Here is a 22,938-nt window from a genome sequence, read left to right on the forward strand (position 1 = left end):
TCATTTTCCTACTTTAGAGTGTGGTGCTGGAAAAGCACAGCAGGTCAGGCAGCATCCGAGGAGCAGGAGAATCGACGTTTCTGACGTAAGCCCCTCATTAGAAATGAGCTCACTCCTGATGAAGGGTTTATGCCTGATAGGTGGAGAGAGACCCCTGATGCTGCCTGACCTGCTGTGCTTTTCCAACACCCTATCCTCGACACTGATCTCCAGTGTCTGCAGTCGTCACTTTCTCTTAATTCATTCTCCTAGGCTGACCATTATCCACTCATCGAGTCATATACAGGTACAGCACAGAAGCAGACCCTTCGGTCCAACTCGTCCATGCCGACCAGATATCCTAACCTAATCTAGTCCCATTTGCCAGCACTTAACCCATTCCCTCTAAACTCTTCCTATTCATTATACCCATCTAGATGTCTTTTAAATGTTGTAATTGTGCCAGCCTCCACCACTTCCTCTGGCAACTCATTCCATAGAGCACCATCCTTTGCATGAAAAGGTTGTCCCTTAGGCCCCTTTTAAATTTTTTCTTCTCTCACCCTCAACCTATGCCCTCTAGTTCTGCACTCCCCCTACTCCACAGAAAAAAACCTTGTCTATTCACCCTATCCATGCCCTCATAATTTTATAAACCTGTATAAGATCACCCCTCAGCCTCTGACTTTCCAGGGAAAATAGTCCCAGCCTATTCAGCCTCTCCCTGTTGCTCAAATCCTCCAATGCTGGCAACAGTCTTGTAAATCTTTTCTGAACCCCTTCAGATTTCACAACATCCTTCAGATAGGAGGGAGTCCAGAACTGCGCGCACAATTCCAAAAGTGGCCAAACCAATGTCCTATAGAGCCACAGAATGGCCTCCCAACTCCTATGCTCAGTGTTGTGTCCAATAAAGGCAAGCATACCAAATGCCACCTTCACTATCCTATCGACCTGCAACTCCACTTTCAAGGAACTATGAACCGGTACTCCAAGGTCTCTTTGTTCAGCAACACTCCCCAAGACCTTACCATTAAGTATATAAGTCCTGCTCTGATTTGCCTTTCCAAAATGCAGCACCTTTGTGTGTCCAACTGTTCTTCTGTCTCTTTGGGGTCTCTTTCCACCTATCATTTACTCCTTACTCCTCCCCCTATATTCGGCATAAAAGCAACTTTTCCTAGCTACCATCAGTTCTGAGGAAGGGTCAGTGGACCCAAAGCATTAACTCTGATTTCTCTCCACAGATGCTGCTACGCCTGCTGAGATTTTCCAACAATTTCTGTTCTTGTCTCAAATTAAGATTGCCATTAGAAACTAATTTGGAGGTAATTAGTGGTTATGTTGCACGAATAGAGACACGCCATTGTGAAGATATGCGTATATGGTATTTTGTGTGCTTTGGAAATTGTGAAATGGACAACCACACCATATACTGTAAAGGCTGTTCTGAACCAAAAAAATTCCCTAATTCTGCATTTGGAATAGTGGAAAAACGAAGTTTTTCAACTTTTCTTGTGTGAGGGACCTTTTATTTTCATTAAGTGACCATTGAATAAATTTCAGTAAGATGAGGTTCGGAACAATATGAAACATGAATTTTATTAAAAATTAAGATGAAGAAATCAAATAAGTGGAACCATGTTAAAGCAATAAATTGATTATTTTTAAATTAATTAATAAAGGCGATTTTTTTAAAAAAAGTACCAAGCAGCAGAGCTAGTTCGTAAAACCTTTTTTGCCTTTTTGTTTGATAAACAAAACTAAAGAATGGCTGAGTAGATCCAAAGTTAAAAATCACACAACACCAGATTATAGTCCAACAGGTTTAATTGGAAGCGCACTAGCTTTCGGAGCGTCGCTCCTTCGTCAGGAGGTGCCAGTCCAACACTGGCATCTCCAAATCATGAGTAGTCCACATTCCTTTGTGTTGCAACTTTCTGCTGTAATAATATTCTGTACTCCCTTCCAAAATGAACAACTTTGCATTTTACCACATGATAATGTACTGCGTTTGCCAACTTCTTGCCCACTTAACCTATGAATATCTCTCTGTAAACTCTGTATCTTCTTCATGCCTAGCCTTTCCTCCTATATTTGTCATTTGCAAATTTACTTCCTTTTTCCAATAAAGACCATTCTGCTATGGTATGGGGCTGAGAAAGTGCTTTGGCAATTTAATTACTTCAGAACTGGAAAATGGAGTAACCTGGAACAGATAGTTTGCCTGCCTTTCTCCTAACAGGAATTTGCTCTCTTTAGCCCCTTTGCTTAACTCTAACATGGCTAGCAAATCAGCTGGAAAATAAGTTTGAATATGGTCAGGACATTCGGGGATTTTAAAAAGCTAAATGTAAACCAAATCCAGTATGTACACTTGACGAAAATGAGCATGTGATTGTGTTAACAGAATATTTTGAGATTGTTTTGTAGTGCTCAATATATTAAGTAGTTAGCGTTGTGACTTAAAATTTTTTGACATTCCTGATATACCTGAAGAATTGCATAGAATTTTGGTCCCCTTTCTTGAGGAAGGGTATAATTGCGCTGGAAGCCGTTCAGAGAAGATTCACTTGATTGCTTCCAGAGTTGAGGGGTTTGTCTTATCATCGGAGATTAAGCAGTTTAGGCTGATGCTCCCTTGAGTTTAGAAGAATGAGAGAGATTTAATTTGAGTCCAAGATGCTAAATGGGATTGATGAAGTGGATATAGAGAGAATATTGCCTTGTGGAGCAATCTAGAATGAGGTCATACTTTTAGGTTAAGGAGTAGCAGATTTGAAACCAGTAAGGAGAAATTACTTCTCTCAAGAGGTTGTGAACCTTTAATATTCACTACTCCGGAGTGTGTAGGATGCCAGTATGTTGAGTACACTTAAAGAGGAGACTTTTTTAATGAGCTAGACGTTGAAGAGTTATGGGGGCAGACGGGAAAGTGGAGTTGAGGCAGAGATGAGATTAGCCATCGTTGCCTTGATCAGTGGAAAAGGTTCGAGGGGCTGAATTGCTTACTTTTGCTCCTCGTTCTTGTGTCCTAACATTTCAGTCTTGCTATCTCCATACAGTTGCATAGCATGTTCACCCAGATGTTGAAATTCTGTAGTATTTTAAGTTTGATAACAAGTTCTTTAATTTATTACATTTCTCATTTGTAGCTGGATCCCTTGATTTTATGGTAATTTTTAAAAAAGAAATCCTGTTTTGCACCTCTGATCAATACGGGGGCACCCTAAGCTCAGCAATTTTTGCTGGAACTGAAAACCTCCAGATACCTTAACAGCTGTGGTCTTAATCTGGGTTAATAATGTCTATGAACAGGTTTTGAAATATATATGGAGCATACAAAGTTACTTCCTATGTAACTGAGGTGTATATGAAGTTATGACACTGGGTAAAACCTCCTGCATAATTTAAAACAGCAACACAGAAAAGATTTATCCTGTGCAATAATCTGTGAAAATCTGAGAGGCCAAGAACTAGTTAAAGTAAAAATTAACAACTTTATTTCTTAAAGTATAATAGAGAGTAACTAACAACGATCTTTTACCTTCCCTTCCCTGATTAAGATTTACTAAAAATTCATGTTTTTAAAACCAGCCAGCATTTGGATCTTCTATTTGGATCTTCCTGTGTTGTCGTCTCATGGATTATGCTTCACAGCTCACAGATTGATGAAAGCACCTTTTTAAGGGAGCTATTTTTCGGGCAGTTTCTACATGATGGTGGCATGGTAGTTCTCCTCCCAACTGTTCAATTTTCCCTCGTCTTTTGCCCACAAAGCATCGGATTGTGTCATTGGCTTTTAAGATTGTTAATATTCTAAATTCAAACTTGACTGGAATTTGGTAATTTTTTGGGGTATAATTTAAACTGATTGGCCTAATTCAAATCTATTTTTGTCTCCAGGCAACCAGCTACCCTAGCTACCCAGTTGGTGGACCACTTATTACATTATATCTTATTCAGAACACTGGGTGCTATCAGGTGGTTCTGCTAGCTTTTAAGTTTCTTAAAGGTACAGTACATCCACATCTTCATAAGTGACTTAATTGGGCAAAGTTATACATTTGATCCTCAGTTATGCTGAATGTTGGAGATGGCTGAAACAAACCACAAATAAATATTTCTAAATGTGAAATGGCATCATTTTTAACTTTAACTTTTGACAAAATAATTAGAATGTTTTGTTAATCTAGTAAAATTAATTTGCATGAATTTATTATAATCAGTTGATTTACAGTTCTACCTTTTGTTGTAAAACTATTAAATTCCCTCTCAGTTTTCAGTATAGTCAAACTTGAGGTTCAACTAGTATGGAAATTTATTGACCATTTATTTATATGTGGTCTCTGATATGGTTAATGACTCTCTTTCAAGAGTCATTGAACATTTTTAAGTTAAATGAGCAGATAGTTCATTCAACTGTTAGCCTGATGCCAAAGTTTCTAAGCTGATTTGACTCTAGATGGGGCCTTCACAGTGGTGCATGACTAGCTAGGTTCACTTGGTTTATTTAGCCTGCGTAGGTAAAAGTGAGGACTGCAGATGTTGGAGGTTAGAGTCAAGAGTGTGTTGTTGGAAAAGCACAGCAGGTCAGGCAGCATCCAAGGAGCAGAAGAATCAACGTTTCAAGGAAACTCCCTTCATCAGGAAGGGCTTTTGCCCATAACGTCGATTCCCTTGCTCCTCGGATGATGCCTGACCTTATTTAGCCTGCATGCCCATCCAGCAGTGAATACATTACACAAATGCTGGTGGGTGTGGGGGTCTTAGTGGTATAATTAAAGTATATTGTTCAGAAAGCTACATTATGCTCCTATTTTTGGTTTGTTATGGAGTGACTTTGCTAGTACTTATTAAGATGTCTGTGGTCTAGACAGTTGTGTCCTCCAGCTGGAGGAATTGAATGTATAATTGTGGGTGGCCTGCATCTTTCTTTCTTGCAGAATAAATCTCCAATGGTACAGCAATATGTCATCTTATCTGTACTAAATTCCTACTCCTGTTTATTGAACCAATATATTTGTCTATGCATATATTTATCAATATATGATATGTATGTGCGCTTGGATATTTTCAGCTCTGCCCTGAAAGTACCTTTAAAATGGAGTCACAAAAAGGCACTGTGCCAAATATAACTCTCCATTGACTGCTCCTCACAGTTATCACTGCTTAATTTGGACAGAGGATTGAGGAAATCAGTCATCTTGTTTGAGTACTCATTGTTCCCTTCCAGGGTAAGGAAACCTGAAGAGAGAAATAACTGTTCACATGACAGACTACTAACTGTCTTCAGACTGGATTTGAAGAAACTCTTAAGACAGCCTAAAACTAAAGGAAAAAGCATCTATTGCATAAAGATGAGTGGTAGATCAGATGACTGAATACTTAGAAAGACTGAAAGGTTAATCGAGATGAATATATTGTAACATGAGAGGGACAAACACAAATTGCTGCAAAATTCGGTCGATTCCAAAGTCTTAAAACGTTAACTCTATTTCTCTCCCCAAAGCTGCTGCCGGACCTCTGGGTTTCACTAGTATTTTGTATTTGATTCTGCTCATGGTATCTCCAGTATTTTGCTTTATTGTGTGAGGAATGTGAAAGCAGCAAGGTTTTCTTTTAGTACCTAAAAATGAAAAGGATAAGTATGTGTTGGTCTAGAAGGTGAAATTTGGAAGTTGTTTGTAGATAATAAAGAAATGGTGGATGTAATAAATAAATATTTGCTTCTGTTTTCATTATAGAGGATATTAAAAACTTCCTGATGAAGGGCTTATGCCTAAAACATCGATTATCCTGCTCCTTAGATGCTGCCTGACCTGCTGTGCTTTTCTAGTGCCATACTTTTCAATTCAGTATTTAAAGAAATCCCAATTATACCTGTAAATGAGAGAATTCTGATTGTTAGTGAAGCAGCATTGAGGAAACCGATGGAGCTGCAAATTAATGATAAGTCCTTGGAAACGTCGATTTTGCTGCTCGTTGGATGCTGCCTGAATTGCTGTGCTCCTTCATCTTAGAGGTGGCTATTGAGGAAATAGATGCATTGGTGTTAATTTTCCAAAAGCTGTTAGATTCTGGAAAGGTTCGATCAGATTGGAAAGTAGCAAGTATAACCCCTCTATTCAAGAGGGAGAGAGGCAGAATACAGGGAACGAAAGACTTGTTGGATTATAGTCAGTCATGGGGAATGTTGGTTGTGAAAGAGGTTATAACTGGGAACTTGGAAAAGCTCAGCATAATCTAGGAGAGTTAGCACAGCTTTGTGAAAGGGAGTTCATGTCTCACAGATTTACAGGAATTCTTTGAAGGTGTGACATGCACTGTGAAGAAAGGAGAGTCTGTTGAAATGGTGCCACATGAAATCTTATTATTGTATTGGGAGTAACATTCTAACAAGAATAGAAGATTGGCTCACTGGCAAAAAAAACAGTATGTGTAAATGGCCACTCTTTCAGATTGGCAGGATGTGATGAGCAGGGTTCTGCAGGGATCTGTGCTGACCCTCAATTTTCAACAATTTACATCAATGACTTGGATAAGGGGATTCAAATCCAGATGGATAAATTTGCAAATGACACAAAGGTGGGAAAGTATACTGTGAAGATGACAACAAGGGTGCAGACTGATAGAGGTTAAGTGGGCAAAACTTGTAGATGGAGTATAATTTGGGCAATACAAAGTTGTTCACTTTGGCAGGAAAAAAATAAAGTATTATTTAAATGGCGAATAACTGCCAAATTCAGAGGTGCAGAGGGATTTAAATATTCTCGTGTGTTAATTGAATTGAATTCATTGTCACGTGTACTGAGGCACAGTGAAAAGCTTTGCGAGCAATACAAGCAGATCACATAGTTAAATAGCATGGATAAGTAAGTAGGTAAACAGCAGCAAAACAAAAAAACACAGGTACAGGCGAATGCTAAGAGTTTGTGAGTCCATTCAGTATTCCACCAACAATATGATAGAAACTGTTTCGAAGCCAGGTGGTGCATGTGTTCAGGCTTTTGTACCTTCTCCTCGATGGTAGAGGCTGTAGAAAACATTGCCAGGGTGGGATGGATCTTTGAGAATGCTGGTGGTCTTTCCTTGACAGCGGGCCTTGTAGATGGATTCTGTAGATGGGTGGTTGGCCTTTGTGATTGTCCAGGCAGAGTTCACCACTCTCTGTAACCGTCTTCATGAGTAACATCCCGCCAGAAGTCTGTAAGGAGTTCCTTGGTTTTGCCGGCATTTTTGAGCTAGGTTGTTTCAGTGTACCATTTTTCCAGGTACTCTACCTGCTGCCTGTAGTCTGTTTCATCTAGATTTAATCAATTATGGTGGTGTCATCAACAAACTTGTAAATGGTATTAGTCTGCTATTTGGTGACGATTCATGGATATACAAAGGGTACAGTAAAGGGCTGAGTACGCACCCCTGGGGGGGCTCCACTGTTGATTGTTAGTGAGGATGAAATATTGTTCCCAATCTTCACTGATTGAGGCCACTGGGTCAGGAAACTGAAGATCCAGTTGCAGAGAGTGGGTCTTAGTCAGAGATGACTAAGTTTAGTAATCAGTCCCGAAGGGATAATAGTGTTGAAGGCTGAACTGTAGTGCGTGAGTAGGATTCTTACACAGCTGTTCTTGGTGTCAAATGTTCTAGGGAGGAGTAAGGGGCAAGTGATATGGCATCTGATGTGGATCTATTGGTCCGATAGGCAAATTGGAGTGGGTAAAGAGAAGTGGGGAGGCTGGAGTTGATTAATGCTATGACCAACCTTTCAAAGCACTTCCTGACCACCGAAGTTAGGGTCACTGGGCGGTAGTCATTGACACATCTTGCATGAGCTTTCTTAGGCACAGGGATGATGTTGGCCCTTTTGAAACAGGCAAGGACAATAGCCTGCTGAAGGGAGAAGTTGAAGATGTCCGAGAAGACCTCTGCCAGTTGATCTCCGCTTGCTCTGAGTGCACGGCCTGGTACTCCGTCTGGTCCCACTGCTTTCCTTGGATTCACACGAAGGAAAACTGATCTGACCACTGATGCCGTGACTGTTGGGATAGGTTTGTCAGGACTTGTCAGAATAGGTGTTACCTTTCCACCGAAATTCTGCTCAAAGCGAGCATAGAAGGCGTTGAGATGATCTGGGAGGGATATGTCATCATCTGCTCTCTTATACTGTCTCCTTTTAGAACCTGTGTTGTCATTCAGTTCTTGCCATAGTCACCGGGTGTCTGTCTGGGTCTCTAGTTTGGATTAGTATTGGTCCTTGGCTGTCTTAATAGCTCTGCGAAGGTCATACTTGGATTCCTTATATTTGAGTGGGTCTCCTGATCTGAAGGCCTAACACCTGGTTTTTAGCAGGTTCTGGACATCCTGATTTATCCAGGGTTTCCTGTTGGGAACACCCGGATTGACTTCCTCGGTATGCAGTCCTCCGCACACTTGCTGATAAAGTCTGTGGCGGTGGTGGCGTACTCGTCCAAGGTACCTGCGGCCTGTTTGAACACGGCCCAATCAGCCAATTCCAGACAGCACCGGAGTTGATCCTCTCCCTCCGTTGACCAGCAATGGACCTGTATCCGCAAGGGGGTCTCCTGCTTGAGCTATTGCCTTTAAGCCAAGAGAAGAAGCACGGCACTGTGGTCAGAGTTCCCGAAATGAGGGCAGGGGATGGAGTGGTAGGCATCTTTCACAGTGGTGTAACAGTTGACTAAAATGTTCGGGCCCCTGGTGGGGCAGGTAATGTTCTGTTGGTACTTGGGCCACTTGGGAGTATGGAGGTAAATGGCAAGATAAGCAGCAGGATAGCATGTTTCCAGGCGGATTTAAAATTGAGGCAGACTGAGAATGCAGTAAAAAGCAAGGATAACTTAGGACATATAACTTCCAACATCTCTAATGATAAGGAAGTTAGCATTAAGGCACTTTACCTGAATGCTCGTAGCCTTCATAACAGAGCCGATGAACTAATGGCACAGATAATAGTGAATGATTATGATGTAGTAGGCATCACAGAGACTTGGTTACAGGGGGGTCAGGGCTGGCAGTTAAACCTCATGGTTTTTCAACTTATTGAAAAGACCGAGAGGTGGGCAGAGGGGGTGGGGTTGCCTTGTTAGTTAAGAACAAAATTAAATCTATGGTATTGAATGACATAGCGTCGGGTGATGTGGAGTCTGTGTGGGTGGAATTGAGTAACCACAAAGGCAAAAAAAACATAATTGGAGTTGTGTATAGACCTTCTAACAGTGGTCAGGACCAGGGACGCAACATGTACCGGGAAATAGAGAAGGCATGTCAGAAAGGCAAGGTTACATTGATCATGGGAGACTTCAATATGCAGGTGGACTGGGTAAATAATGTTGCTAGTGGATCTAAAGAAAGGGAATTCATGGAATGCTTACAGGATGGCTTTTTGGAACAGCTTGTCATGGAGCCCACAAGAGAGCAGGCTATTCTGGACCTAGTGCTTTGCAATGAACCAGACTCTCTAAAAGATCTTAAAGTGAGGGAACCCTTAGGAAGTAGCAACCATAATATGGTAGAGTTCAGTCTGGAGTTTGAAAGGGAGAAGGCAAAATTGGATGTAATGGTGTTACAGTTGAATAAAGGTAATTATGAGGGCATGAGAGAGGAACTGACTAAAATAGACTGGAAGCAGAGGCTAACCGGGAAGACAGTAGAGCAAAAATGGCAGGAGTTTGTAGGTATAATTGAGGACACTGTACAGAGGTTCATTCCCAAGAAAAGAAAGATTAACCAGGGAGGGACTAGACAACCTTGGCTGACAAAGGAAGTCAGGAAATGTATTAAAGAAAAAGAGAGATCCTATAAAGTGGCTAAGAACAGTGGGAAATCAGAAGATTGGGAAGGATACAAAAGCAAACAGAGGACAACAAAGAGCGTAATAAGAAATGAGAGGATCAAATATGAAGGTAGGCTAGTCAGTAATATTAGAAATAATAGTAAAAGTTTCTTTCAGTACATAAGAAACAAACGACAGGCAAAAGTAGACATTGGGCCACTTCAAACTGATGCAGGAAGCCTAGTGATGGGAGATAAGGAAATAGCTGGAGAACTTAACAAGTACTTTGCGTCAGTTTTCACAGTGGAAGACATGAGTAATATCCCAAAAATTAAAGGGTGTCACGGGGCTGAGTTGAGTATGGTTGCCATTACGAAAGAGATAGTGCTAGAAAAGTTAAAAAGTCTTAAAATTGATAAATCTCCTGGCCCCGATGGGATACACCCTAGAGTTCTGAGAGAGGTGGCTGAGGAAATAACAGAGGCATTGGTTGAGATCTTTCAAGAGTCACTGGAGTCAGGAAAGGTCCCGGATGATTGGAAGATGGCTGTTGTAACCCCCTTGTTCAAGAAAGGATCAAGGCAAAAGATGGAAAATTATAGGCCAATCAGCTTAACCTTGGTTGTTGGTAAAATTCTAGAATCCATCATTAAGGATGAGGTTTCTAAATTCTTGGAAGAGCAGAGTCTGATTAGAACAAGTCAACATGGATTTAGTAAAGGGAGGTCATGCCTGACAAACCTGTTGGAATTTTTTGAAGAGGTAACAAGTAGGTTAGACCAGGGAAACCCAGTGGATGTGGTCTATCTAGACTTTCAAAAGGCCTTTGATAAGGTGCCACACGGGAGGCTGCTGTGCAAGGTGAGGGCCCATGCTGTTCGAGGTGAGCTGCTGGGATGGATTGAGGATTGGCTGTCTAACAGAAGGCAGAGAGTTGGGATAAAAGGTTCTTTTTCAGAATGGCAGCCGATGACGAGCGGTGTCCCGCAGGGTTCGGTGCTGGGGCCACAGCTGTTCGCATTATATATTAATGATTTGGATGAGGGAACCGGGGACATTCTAGTGAAGTTTGCCGATGATACGAAGTTAGGTGGACAGGCAGGTAGTACTGAGGAAGTGGGGAGGCTACAGAAGGATCTAGACAGGTTGGGAGAGTGGTCCAGGAAATGGCTGATGGAATTTAACGTGAGCAAGTGCGAGGTCTTGCACTTTGGCAAAAAGAATAAAAGCATAGACTACTTTCTAAATGGTGAGAAAATTAATAAAGCCAAAGCACAAAGGGATCTGGGAGTGCTAGTCGAGGATTCTCTAAAGGTAAACATGCAGGTTGAGTCCGTGATTAAGAAAGCGAATGCAATGTTATCTCTTATCTCAAGAGGGTTGGAATATAAAAGCAGAGATGTACTACTAAGACTTTATAAAGCTCTGGTTAGGCCCCATTTGGAGTACTGTGTCCAGTTTTGGTCCCCACACCTCAGGAAGGACATACTGGCACTGGAACGTGTCCAGCGGAGATTCACACGGATGATCCCTGGAATGACAGGTCTAACATATGAGGAACGGCTGAGGATACTGGGATTGTATTCGTTGGAGTTTAGAAGATTAAGGGGAGACTTAATAGAGACGTACAAAATAATACATGGCTTGGAAAAGGTGGATGCTAGGAAATTGTTTCCGTTAGACGAGGAGACTAGGACCCGTGGACACAGCCTTAGAATTAGAGGGGGTCATTTCAGAACAGAAATGTGGAGACATTTCTTCAGCCAGAGAGTGGTGGGCCTGTGGAATTCATTGCCACGGAGTGCATTGGAAGCCGGGACGCTAAATGTCTTCAAGGCCGAGATTGATAGATTCTTGTTGTCTAGAGGAATTAAGGGCTACGGGGAGAACGCTGGTAAGTGGAGCTGAAATGCGCATCAGCCATGATTGAATGGCGGAGTGGACTCGATGGGCCGAATGGCCTTACTTCCACTCCTATGTCGTATGGTCTTATGGTCTTAAAAAGTTAATATACAGATACAGCTGAAGAAGTTTCCAAGGCATAATACTAGATTCAAAGTTGACCTTTATTTCTCTCTCTGCACATGCTTCCAGATCTGCTGAGATTCTCCAGTATTTTGGATGCTGGAAATCTGAAATAAAAACGTAGTAATATGCAGATACTGCAGGTGATTAAGAAAGCGAGGGAATACTTTTCTTTCTGATGAGATGAAATGAACATAAAAGGAAAAATATTTTGCCTCAGTTATCCAGAGCATTGGTGGGACGACATCTCGAATACACTTTGAACTTTTAGTCGTCTTATTTAATGAAGGATATAAATGCGTTAGAAGCAGTCCAGAGGGGATTTACTGGGTTGTCTGGAATGAGCGAGTGATGTCTTGTTTAGAAACGTTGAACATGCTAGGCTTGTTTTCACTGGAGTTTCGAAGAGCGAAGGGTGATTTGATCGAAGCTTAAAATCTTGAATAGCCTTGACAAGGTGACGTGGAAAGGCCAGTACCCCATGTAGGTGAGTCCAGAACTCGGGGACACTTGAAAAGAGGGGTCAACCTGGAACAAAAAGTAAGAAAGGAAATTGTATGTTTGGAATGCAGTACCTCCAAAAGCAGTGGAAGTGGGCCATTAATATTCTTAAGAGAAGAACAATTATTTTTAGGAAAGGGAATTGAAGGTTATCAGGGAGAAATGAGAATGTAGAATTCAGAATGCAAATAGCCATGGACTATCAGCTATGACAGTATTGAATAGTGTGGAATAGGCTTATAAAGATCAAATGGCGTACATCTTGTAATTCATATTTTCAAAAATCGTTGTGAAAAAGAAAAGGTAAAATAAAAAATCTCAAATACCTGGGCTCATTGCTGTGGCTGAGGGTTAATTCCCAAGGATATAAAAATTGATGCCATGGAAATTTTCATTAAACTATTTTAAACTGCAATATACCATTAGTCATTGCATGACAAAACCAGTATTTCAAATTTTAATTGACTTTCTTGGTTTATGGTTTTCTTGGAATAGATCAAATTACTGTAATTTTTGTACTGCAAATTTTATAATTCACAATTAGTTTGCACAAAGCTTCAGTGGAAATTGAACAGTACAATTCTTTGCAAGAGGAAAAATATTTAATATATATATAATCAGAGGTTGAATATGCTCTTTTATTAATGTGGTTTGACTTGCATCCAAATGCAATGTGAAGTCTATATATTTTCCTCTTAAGTTTGCATACTCCATAATTAAACATTTCACGTCAAATATTTGAACAACCTATGGTTTGACTCTGCTTTGGCCTAGTTTTACAATTCTTGACCTTCATGTAGCTCTGGGAAAATCAATTCGTTTAACTCAACAGTGGTGTGTTTGTGGTAGTTGTACATTTTGATGTTTAAAATGTGAAGCCTGGTATATAGTTACTGAAATTTACTGAAATTAAACTTCCAAGTGTTCCTAGTCAATCATAATTTGCCCACAAAATCCTTCTTGGCTTGGTGTCTGTTTTCCTTATGCCCATACGTTCAGACTAAAAGGTGCTGCATACATGAAAGTAAGATGGTAGAGTTTGTAATTGCATTTGCTAAAATTTTAGGATAGAGTGTATTCAAGTGTGCGTGGATATGACTCAGTTTTGTTGATTGCTGTGATTTTTGCCTGTCATATTTGAAACCAAGTTTTCAGCTTTGTTTTGTAAGTTCCACAAGCAGTTGGCTTCCAAATAACAAGCAGACAAATTTGGAGCAGAAGTAGGGCACTTCAAGCCTGCTCTGTCATTTGATAATTTGTCACTGATCTGATTACTCCACATTCCTGCTTACCATGATAACCTTTGAGGTTAACCTTCTATATCCAGCTTGGCTGTTTTGTTCTTTGCTTGGTTATCAGCTAACCCTAAATCAAAATTGAAGATTCAAGGTACTTGAATTACAACCTTAATTGTAGAAACTTTATTAAATTATAGATAATCCGTTTCGGCAAATATTTAAATCTGTACTAGGTTGAATTGAACAATTGCATGTATTTGTCATCATAAGCTAAATGGTAGTGCAAGCATACTGTGCAGCTGGAGTAAATTGCAGAATGTACTATGCAAGAGATACTAGACCATTGGTTTTCATCTGTTCACTTGACGTGCAAGGTATTAGTCCAGACTTTGTCACAATTATCACACAATTCTGAGCATTATTGTTGGTGGTTCCTCTGAAACTGAGTCCTCTCAGCTAAGTTCAGAGGCTGCACTTTTTGAGGTTTCCCCAGAGGACAATTAATTAGAAATTGCTGAACTGATTAGAGTATTGGTTTCTAGAGTCTAACTGTTAGAAGTTTTCATAAAGTTATGCCTCATTAAATGAGATGTATATAAGTTTTTTTTTAAAGTTATGTGAACTTCCTAACTACTTTTAAACAATCTTGCTGGCTCTTAAAGAATAATTTTATGTTGCAGATAAATTCCACTTTTTAAAAAAAATGTTTGTTTCATATTTTAACCTCAATGTTGACCTGATTTCTTGTTTATCTGTAAAATTTAAAACTATAAGTGAAGGAACTAAGGGGATTTTACTCCTGCCTTGTGGTCTGTGAAAGTATTCCAATGTGATTGGCTTGTGGTTATCTTGCGAGACAACTTTTTTGCTTCGAGACAACTGAGATTCGCTTCATTTGGCACCAGACTCAAAGTCGAAAGAAAAATGGCAATCCATGCCACAAGAATTGTTAGAGTTTGGTCCCTTTTGAGGTCAACAACAACTACTGTCTTTTTGGTGACTGAAAAATCCTGCTTTGTATCTTAAATCATTGGTTAATGACTCTTGAGATGGGACTGAGGACAACTTTCTCTCAGTTGAAAAGAGTTCTGTCATTACCTTATTATTGTGTCAAAGGCTATTAAGATAGCGTTGAGATTGACCATTTTGGTTTGATAGTGGACATTTTGATTGTTTCCTATGACAAAACTGTAATTCTTCCTCGCAAAGTCTTGGTAGTCCACAAGTACAGGTACATGTCTTAAAGCCAAAAAAGCTGAAAATATGTTGCTGGAAAAGCGCAGCAGGTCAGGCAGCATCCAAGGAACAGGAGAATCGATGTTTCGGGCATAAGCCCTTTTCAGGAAAGCCAATAAACTCAGGACTGGGCCTGTGGAGAATTTTGAAACTGCCAATTTTTGGAGAAAGAAATTGAAACCTTAATTCCGCAAGTTTCAGTTTAATTTACTTAAGTCATTATATTTCTTTCTGTTAAAGACTGAAAAAAAATTTGGAAAAAATATTAGAGTTGGAGAGGGCATTTTGACCTATGAGGAAAAGCTAAATAGACTAGGCCTGCATCCTCTGAAGAGTTAGGGGTGACTTAACTGAAACATGTAGGATCCAGATGGGATCTAACTGAGTGGATGTGGAAAGGATGTTTCCTCGTGTGGGAGAATCTAGAATTAGAGGTCGAGGTTTAAAAATAAGTGGGCATCCCTTTAAGTCCGAGATGAGGAGACTTTTTTTTTCTCTCTGAGGGTTGGGTGTGTTAAAATTCCTTTCCTGAAAAGGCAGTGGATGCAGAGACCAAGACTATTTTTCTGTTATTTTTCTCATTTTTGGTTTGGAACAGTGAGTTGATGTTGAAATTGACCTTTGAACTTTGATCAGAAGCTTGCTGTTTTTTAAAAAGAAGCAAAGGCTGATGTTTGCTATTAGGAACTGGTCTGAAAAGATAGTAGTTTAATTACTGCTCTAAGAATGCTATAAATGAACTGGCACCAGGACATTATGTTCAGGAACTGGTAGCTGGTTGAATGTTGAGTTGGTCAGTCAATGATGGATTTGTCCTAACCAGCCAACCAGAAATCTTGAAAAAGAAAGAAAAACAATAAAGAATGAACTGGTTTTGACTGGGTTTTGGAGGCCGTTCCTGCTTTGGAAGCTGTTGCACTGAATTGGGTTTTGTTATCTCTAGTTATTGGCTTGTTGAAAGTTGAGAATAGGACCCTAGCCTTTATAAATAAGTATTAAATATCCAGAGGTCTGTAAAAGTTATTAGTCATGATTGATGACTTCAAAATTCAAACAAGATCTGCAGGTCTGTGTTACAATCCAAAGATTTCATGAATACCTGATATCATCATACAGCCTGGAGAAAAGATCTTGTCTATTTACCCTATCCATGCCCCTCATGATTTTGTAAACCTGTCCCTCAGCATCCAACAGTCCAGGGAAAACAGGCCCAGCCTCTCCCTATAGCTCAATTCCTCCAACCCTGGCAACATCCTTGTAAAATGAGGGGACAATGTTTAAAAATTAGGGATTGATTTTTTTTAGGTCAAAGATAAGAGCATTTTTCTCTGTGGATTGTACAATTTTGGAACTTTGTACCTCAGAGGGCAGTAGAAATAGGAACAAGAATGCATGGTTAATTGGGAGTAGATGGGAAAGTAGAATTCAAAACTGTGATCAGTCATGATTTTATTGAATGGGGCAGGCTCAAGGTGCTAATGGCTTACTTCTGTTCCTAATGTGCACGTTTCTACACTCTTAAAATCAGCAGCAAGTGCAACCCTCTTTTTTTTGATGACCCCAAAAATCTATAATGAATACAATTCAAACTAAATATATGCACGAGTACTTGCACCATATAACAACAGACTACTTTTGGGGCTTAGATTAGCTGACTCATGAGACCTCACTGCTGTGGTGACAGCCTTCCATCATATATGACATTTGTTTGCACTATGAGAAAGTGAAGACTGAAGATGGTGAAAGTCAGAGGCAAAAGTGTGGTGCTGAAAAAGCACAGCAAGTATGTCGGTGAAATCTGTATTTGGAATTGCCTTTATGGTTGAGGAGCTCCATCTCTGGCATGGATGTCTCTGGATTTAATGCAAAGGAAGACACGAGGCCAAAAAGGTGCATGATTCACCGCCTTCTGTTTTCTCTGGGTACACTTCTTTGTCATCTGACCTTTTTTTATTTTTGCTCACTTTTTCCAATGTCTTTTCAAACAAATAGTCAGTCTCCAGGAGTCACTGCTGTCAGTGTTCACTTCCTAGTTATCCGTCTCAATATCACATCTCACTTGCAGGCGTCCTTGTAGCAGAAGTGTGTGCATCTAAATGTTGGCGAATGACGAGTTCACTGCGAGGGTGGTTTCTGGGTATAAAGTAGTCTGCCATCTGTAAAGATATAGCTGAGCCAATGCAAAACTATTGACTTAGTAACTGTATGCTAACAGAATTAGCAAAAATGCTCTGAGTTCTTGTTTTACCAGGGAATGCTAAGAATATCTGAGACAACAAAGGTGAAAATTGTTTAGTCCGTCTCCTAGATGGCATAGCTAGTCAATCTTCATCAATTTGCTGTTCTCAACCACATTGCTGTTATTCAAAAGTCTTACTCAGCTTGGACATAACAGCTGAAGCTTTCCAGCATGAGCTGGTATAGAGATGTACAGTATGGAAACAGACCCTTTGGACCAGCTTGTCCGTGCCAATCAGACATCCCAAATTAATCTAGTTCCATTTGCCAGCACTCTGCCCATATCCCTCTAAACCCTTCCTATTCGCACGGTGGCACAGCGGTTAGCACTGCTGCCTCTCAGCACCAGAGACCCGGGTTCAATTCCCGTCTTGGGCAACTGTCTGTGTGGAGTTTGAACATTCTGCATGTGTTTCCTCCGGGTTCTCCGGTTTCCTCCCACAGTCCAAAGATGTGCAGGTTAGGTGAATTCCATGCTAAATTGCCTGTAGTGTTGGGTGAAGGGGTAAATGTAGGGGAATGGGTCTGGGTGGGTTGCTCTTTGGAGGGTCGGTGTGGACTTGCTGGGCCGAAGGGCCTGTTTCCACACTGTAAGTAATCTAATCTATTCATTTACCCATCCAGATGCCTCTTAAATTTTGTAATTGTAACAGCCTCCACCACTTCCTCTAGCAGCTCATTGCATACATGCACAACCCTCTGCGTGAAAAGCTGCTCTTTAGGACTCTTTTAAATCTTTCCTCTCTCACCTGAAACCTATGACCGCTAGTTCTGATTTCTCGCATGCCAGGGAAAAAGCCTTATCCAATCATGCCCTTTATGATTTTATAAACCTCTATAACGTCACCCCTCAGCCTCCAACACTCCATGGAAAACAGCCCCAACCTATTCAGCCTTTCCCTATGACTCAAACGCTCCAACCCTGGCAACATCCTTGTAAATCTTTTCTGAACCCTTTCAAGTTTCATGGCATCCTTCCTGTGATGGCTTGTAGAGCCTAGATATGTGAAGCCATCAACCTCATTCAGCATCACATTGTCAATGTTGATAGATGGTGGTATTGCAGCATTCTGGACCGTAACAACTGTCTTCCTAATACTGATAGTCAAACAAAGTTCTTTACAAGCATGACGGAGTGTGCTCTTTGCCATTGCAGATGCTTGTATGGAATGCTAATGTGGCATCATCAGCATTAAGGAGTCTCTGAGGTCGACTTAGCAAATGGTTTTGTCTTAGACAAGCAAGGCTAAAGAGTCATAGAGATGTACAGCACGGAAACAGACCCTTTGGTCCAACTCGTCCATGCCAACTATATATCCTAACCTAATCTAGTCCCATTTGCCAGCACTTGGCCCACATCCCAGCAAACCCTTCCTATTCATACACCCATCCAGATGACTTTTAAATGCTGTAATTGTTCTTGTATGTGAATAGTCATCCTGTATTGCTGACTTGAAGGCATATGGCAACAGTATGTGATGGATGGCAGTTATAGGAAGGGGGGAAAGTCTCAGATACAGTCACATAGGTGGGTTAACTCCAGGAAGGGTAAGAGGGTAGGCACCTAGGCCAGGAGTCTTTTGTGGATATACCCATTTCAAACAGGTATGCTGTTTTGGAAAAATGTAGGGGGTGATGGATTCTCAGGGGAGCGTAGCACGAACAGCCAAGTTTGTGGTATTGAGACTGGCTCTAATGCAACGAGGGGTACATCCAGGGAAGTTATTTGGGTGGAACTGAGAAATAAGAAAGGGATGATCTCCTTATTGGGGTTGTATTATAGACACCCTAATAGAGGGAAATTGAGAAACAAACTTAAGGAGATCTCAGCTATCTGTAAGAATAATAGGGTAGTTATGGTCAGGGATTTTAACTTTACAAACATCAACTGGGGCTGCCATACTGTTAAAGGTTTAGATGGAGAGGAATTTCTTAAGTGCGTACAAGACAATTTTCTGATTCAGTATGTGGATGTACCTATTAGAGCAGGTGCAAAACTTGACCTACTCTTGGGAAATAAGGCAGGGCAGGTGACTGAGGTGTCAGTGGGGGAGTACTTTGGGGCCAGTGACCATAATTATATTAGTTTGAAAATAATGATGGAAAAGGATAGACCAGATCTAAAAGTTGAAGTTCTAAATTGGAGAAAGGCCAATTTTGACTGCATTAGGCTAGAACTTTTGAAAGCTGATTGGAGGCAGATGTTCGCAGGTAAAGGGACAGCTGGAAAATGGAAAGCCTTCAGAAATGAGATAACAAGAATCCAGAAAAAGTATATTCCTGTCAGGGTGAAAGGGAAGGCTGGTAGGTACAGGGAATGCTGGATGACTAAAGAAATTGAGGGTTTGGTTAAGAAAAAGAAGGAAGCATATATCAGGTATAGACAGAATAGATCGAGTGAATCCTTTAGAGTATAAAGGCAGTAGGAGTATACTTAAGAGGGAAATCGGGAGGGCAAAAAGGGGACATGAGATAGTGTTGGCAAATAGAATTAAGGAGAATCCAAAGGATTTTTACAAATACATTAAGGACAAAAGGGTAACTCAGGGGAAAAATAGGGCCCCTCAAAGATCAGCAAGGCGGCCTTTGTGTGGAGCCGCAGAAAATGATACTAAATGAATATTTTGCATCAGTATTTACTGTGGAAAAGGATATGGAAGATATAGACTGTAGGGAAATAGATGGTGACATCTTGCAAAATGTCCAGATTGCAGAGGAGGAAGTGTTGGATGTCTTGAAACGGTTAAAGGTGGATAAATCCCCAGGACCTGATCAGGTGTACCCGAGAACTCTGTGGGAAGCTAGAGAAGTGATTGCTGGGCCTCTTGCTGAGATATTTATATCATCGATAGTCACAGTTGAGGTGCCGGAAGACTGGAGGTTGGCAAACGTGGTGCCACTGTTTAAGAAGGGCGGTAAAGACGAGCCAGAGAACTATAGACCGGTGAGCCTGACCTCGGTGGTGGGCAAATTGTTGGAGGGAATCCTGAGGGACAGGATGTATATTTATTTGGAAAGGCAAGGACCGATCAGGGATAGTCAACATAGCTTTGTGCGTGGGAAATCATGTCTCTCAAACTTGATTGAGTTTTTTGAAAAAGTAACAAAGAAGGTTGATGAGGGCAGAGCAGTAGATGTGATCTATATGGACTTCAGTAAGGCGTTTGACAAGGTTCCCCATGGGAGACTGATTAGGAAGGTTAGATCTCATGGAATAAAGAGAGAACTAGCCATTTGGATACAGAACTGGCTCAAAGGCAGAGGGTGGTGGTGGAGGGTTATTTTTCAGACTGGAGGCCTGTGACCAGTGGAGTGCCACAAGGATCGGAGCTGGGTCCTCTACTTTTTGTCATTTATATAAATGATTTGGATGCGAACATAAGAGGTACAGTTAGTAAGTTTACAGATAACACCAAAATTGGAGGTGTAGTGGACAGTAAAGAGGGTTACCTCAGATTACAACAGGATCTTGACCAGATGGGCCAATAGGCTGAGAAGTGGCAGATGGAGTTTACTTCAGATAAATGCAAGGTGCTGCATTTTGGAAAGCAAATCTTAGCAGGACTTATACACTTAATGGTAAGGTCCTAGGGGGTGTTGCTGAACAAAAAGACCTTGGAGTGCAGGTTCGTAGTTCCTTGAAAGTGGAGCCGCAGGTAGACAGGATAGTGAAGAAGGCGTTTGGTATGCTTTCCTTTATTGGTCGAAGTATTGAGTACAGATGTTGGAAGGTCATGTTGCGGCTGTCCAGGACATTGGTTAGGTCACTTTTGGAATATTGCATGCAATTCTGGTCTCCTTCCTATCGGAAAGATGTTGTGAAACTTGAAAGGGTTCAGAAAGGATTTACAAGGATGTTGCCAGGATTGGAGGTTTTGAGCTATCGGGAGAGGCTGAACAGGCTGTGACTGTTTTCCCTGATGGTTCAAAGGCTGAGGGGTGACCTTATAGAGGTTTACAAAATTGAGAGGCATGGATAGGGTAAATAGACAAAGTCTTTTCCCTGGCGTCGGGGAGTCCAGAACTAGAGGGCATAGGTTTAGGGTGAGAGGGGAAAGATATAAAAGAGACCTAAGGGGCGACGTTTTTATGCAGAGGGTGGTACGTGTATGGAATGAGCTGCCAGAGGAATTGGTGGAGGCTGGTATAATTGCAACATTTAAAAGGCATTTGGATGGGTATGTGAATAGGAAGGGTTTGGAAGGATATGGGCTGGGTGCTGGCAGGTGGGACTAGATTGGGTTGGGATATTGTTCGGCATGGACAGGTTGGACCAAAGGGTCTGTTTCCATGCTGTACATCTCTATGACTCTATGACATCAGAGAAAACATGGCAATTGGTGTTGGTGCTGGAACACAATTTGGATTGACCCATTGCAGATTTCAAGGTACTGATGCTTCCTATTATAACTGACTTTATCCACTATGTTGTGACAGAGGAATGAGATCAAATTGAGCAGTTAAAGGAGGCTTCCAATTTTCTCCCTTTGCTTACATGGTCAAATGCCTAGGTGAGATTGCGAAAGCTAACATAATGGTCTCCTTTTGTTCATGCTGTTTCTTGCAGCTGCTGAACAGAGAAGAGAGAGCGTCAATTGTGGATCTCCCAGTTCTGAAATCCCACAGGATTTGGGATAGACATATTCAGCTAGGAGTCTCGATTAGAGTGGTGCTGGAAAAGCACAGCAGGTCAGGCAGCATCCGAGGAGCAGGAAAATTGATGTCTTTTCCTTGGGGTGGAGCATAGGTTTAGGGTGAGAAGGGAAAGATATAAAGGAGACTGAAGAGGCAACTTTTTCACATAAAGGGAACGGTACCCCTCATTTGTAAATCTATTTTAGTTTTGGGAGAGCGTGCTTGCTCATTTGTAATTATGACTTGATATCCCATTGAAAATTAATTTAACAAAATGTAACATTTTCAGTGATTTTTATGTTGTGAGCAAAATGTTACATTTAGGTGAATCTACTAATCTACTAATTTGTGTTGTTTGCAGCTTAAAAGCCTATAACAGAACGTTTTTTTTGAGATTTAGATTACTTAGATTTAGATTACTTAGTGTGGAAACAGGCCCTTCGGCACAACAAGTCCACACCGACCCGCCGAAGCACACCCACCCACATCCATTCCCCTACGTTTACCCTTGCATCTAACACTACGGGCAATTTAGCATGGCCAATTCACCTAACCCGCACATTTTTGGACTGTGGGAGGAAACTGGAGCACCCGGAGGAAACCCACACAGACATGGGGAGAATGTGCAAATTCCACACAGTCAGTCGCCTGAGGCGGGAATTGAACCCGGGTCTCTGGCGCTGTGAGGCAGCAGTGCTAACCACTCTGCCGTGGAGGAGCAGTGTGTAACTGATAGCAAATTCTGGATTTCCACATTTAACCTATGAATGTGCGGACTTCGGAAAGTTGTTGCCAACTTTGCATAGTAATAATGGACACTCTGATACTTTCTAACATCATCAGTTGTGATATGTGGGTAATTAATTGATTATATTTGTGCTTGCTGACTGATTTTGTATATGAAGAGTGGAGATTTGGATAAGATCTTCAATGGAAACTGTACCCCAACATGAGTTAACTCCTCGAGTGAAGGAAAAACAGGAATGTTTGAACTGGTCAATGCTTCTTCAGCAACACCTTCATTCATACACCAGTTTTATTTGATCACATCTGCAACATTGAGTCAAAGATTTTGCCTTGTCATTTTTGAAAATATTTATACCTTTATACAATAGAATTTTAAGTTCTGTGCAACTTTGATTTCAGCAATTTCTATTTTTGTTTTGATTTCAGTAATTTCACTTATGACAATCAGACATAATATTGTTTGTCATTTAATTCAGTGCTCTTAAAATATTTAACACATCGTACAATTAGGACAAATGATTTGTTCCTATAAAAATTCAAATA

The 22,938-nt window shown here is 40.9% G+C and overlaps 1 protein-coding gene and 1 long non-coding RNA gene across 3 annotated transcripts in view; one reads left to right on the plus strand and one right to left on the minus strand.

The window, feature by feature from the left end:
• lgr4 (leucine-rich repeat containing G protein-coupled receptor 4) overlaps positions 1 to 22,938 on the plus strand; it is a 142,073-nt gene that overhangs the window by 18,411 nt on the left and 100,724 nt on the right. The gene's annotated exons all lie outside the window — the stretch shown is intronic.
• Positions 11,959 to 22,938, minus strand: part of LOC122557652 (uncharacterized) — a 65,841-nt gene continuing 54,861 nt past the window's right edge. Inside the window, exon 3 of the long non-coding RNA XR_006313890.2 lies at positions 11,959 to 12,328. This is a non-coding gene — a long non-coding RNA (uncharacterized LOC122557652). The remainder of the gene's footprint in view (positions 12,329 to 22,938) is intronic.

This window comes from Chiloscyllium plagiosum, unplaced genomic scaffold, assembly GCF_037043375.1.
Source record: "Chiloscyllium plagiosum isolate Xiang-an unplaced genomic scaffold, Cpla_swu_hap1 HiC_scaffold_18, whole genome shotgun sequence".
Classification (NCBI taxonomy): Eukaryota; Metazoa; Chordata; class Chondrichthyes; order Orectolobiformes; family Hemiscylliidae; genus Chiloscyllium; species Chiloscyllium plagiosum.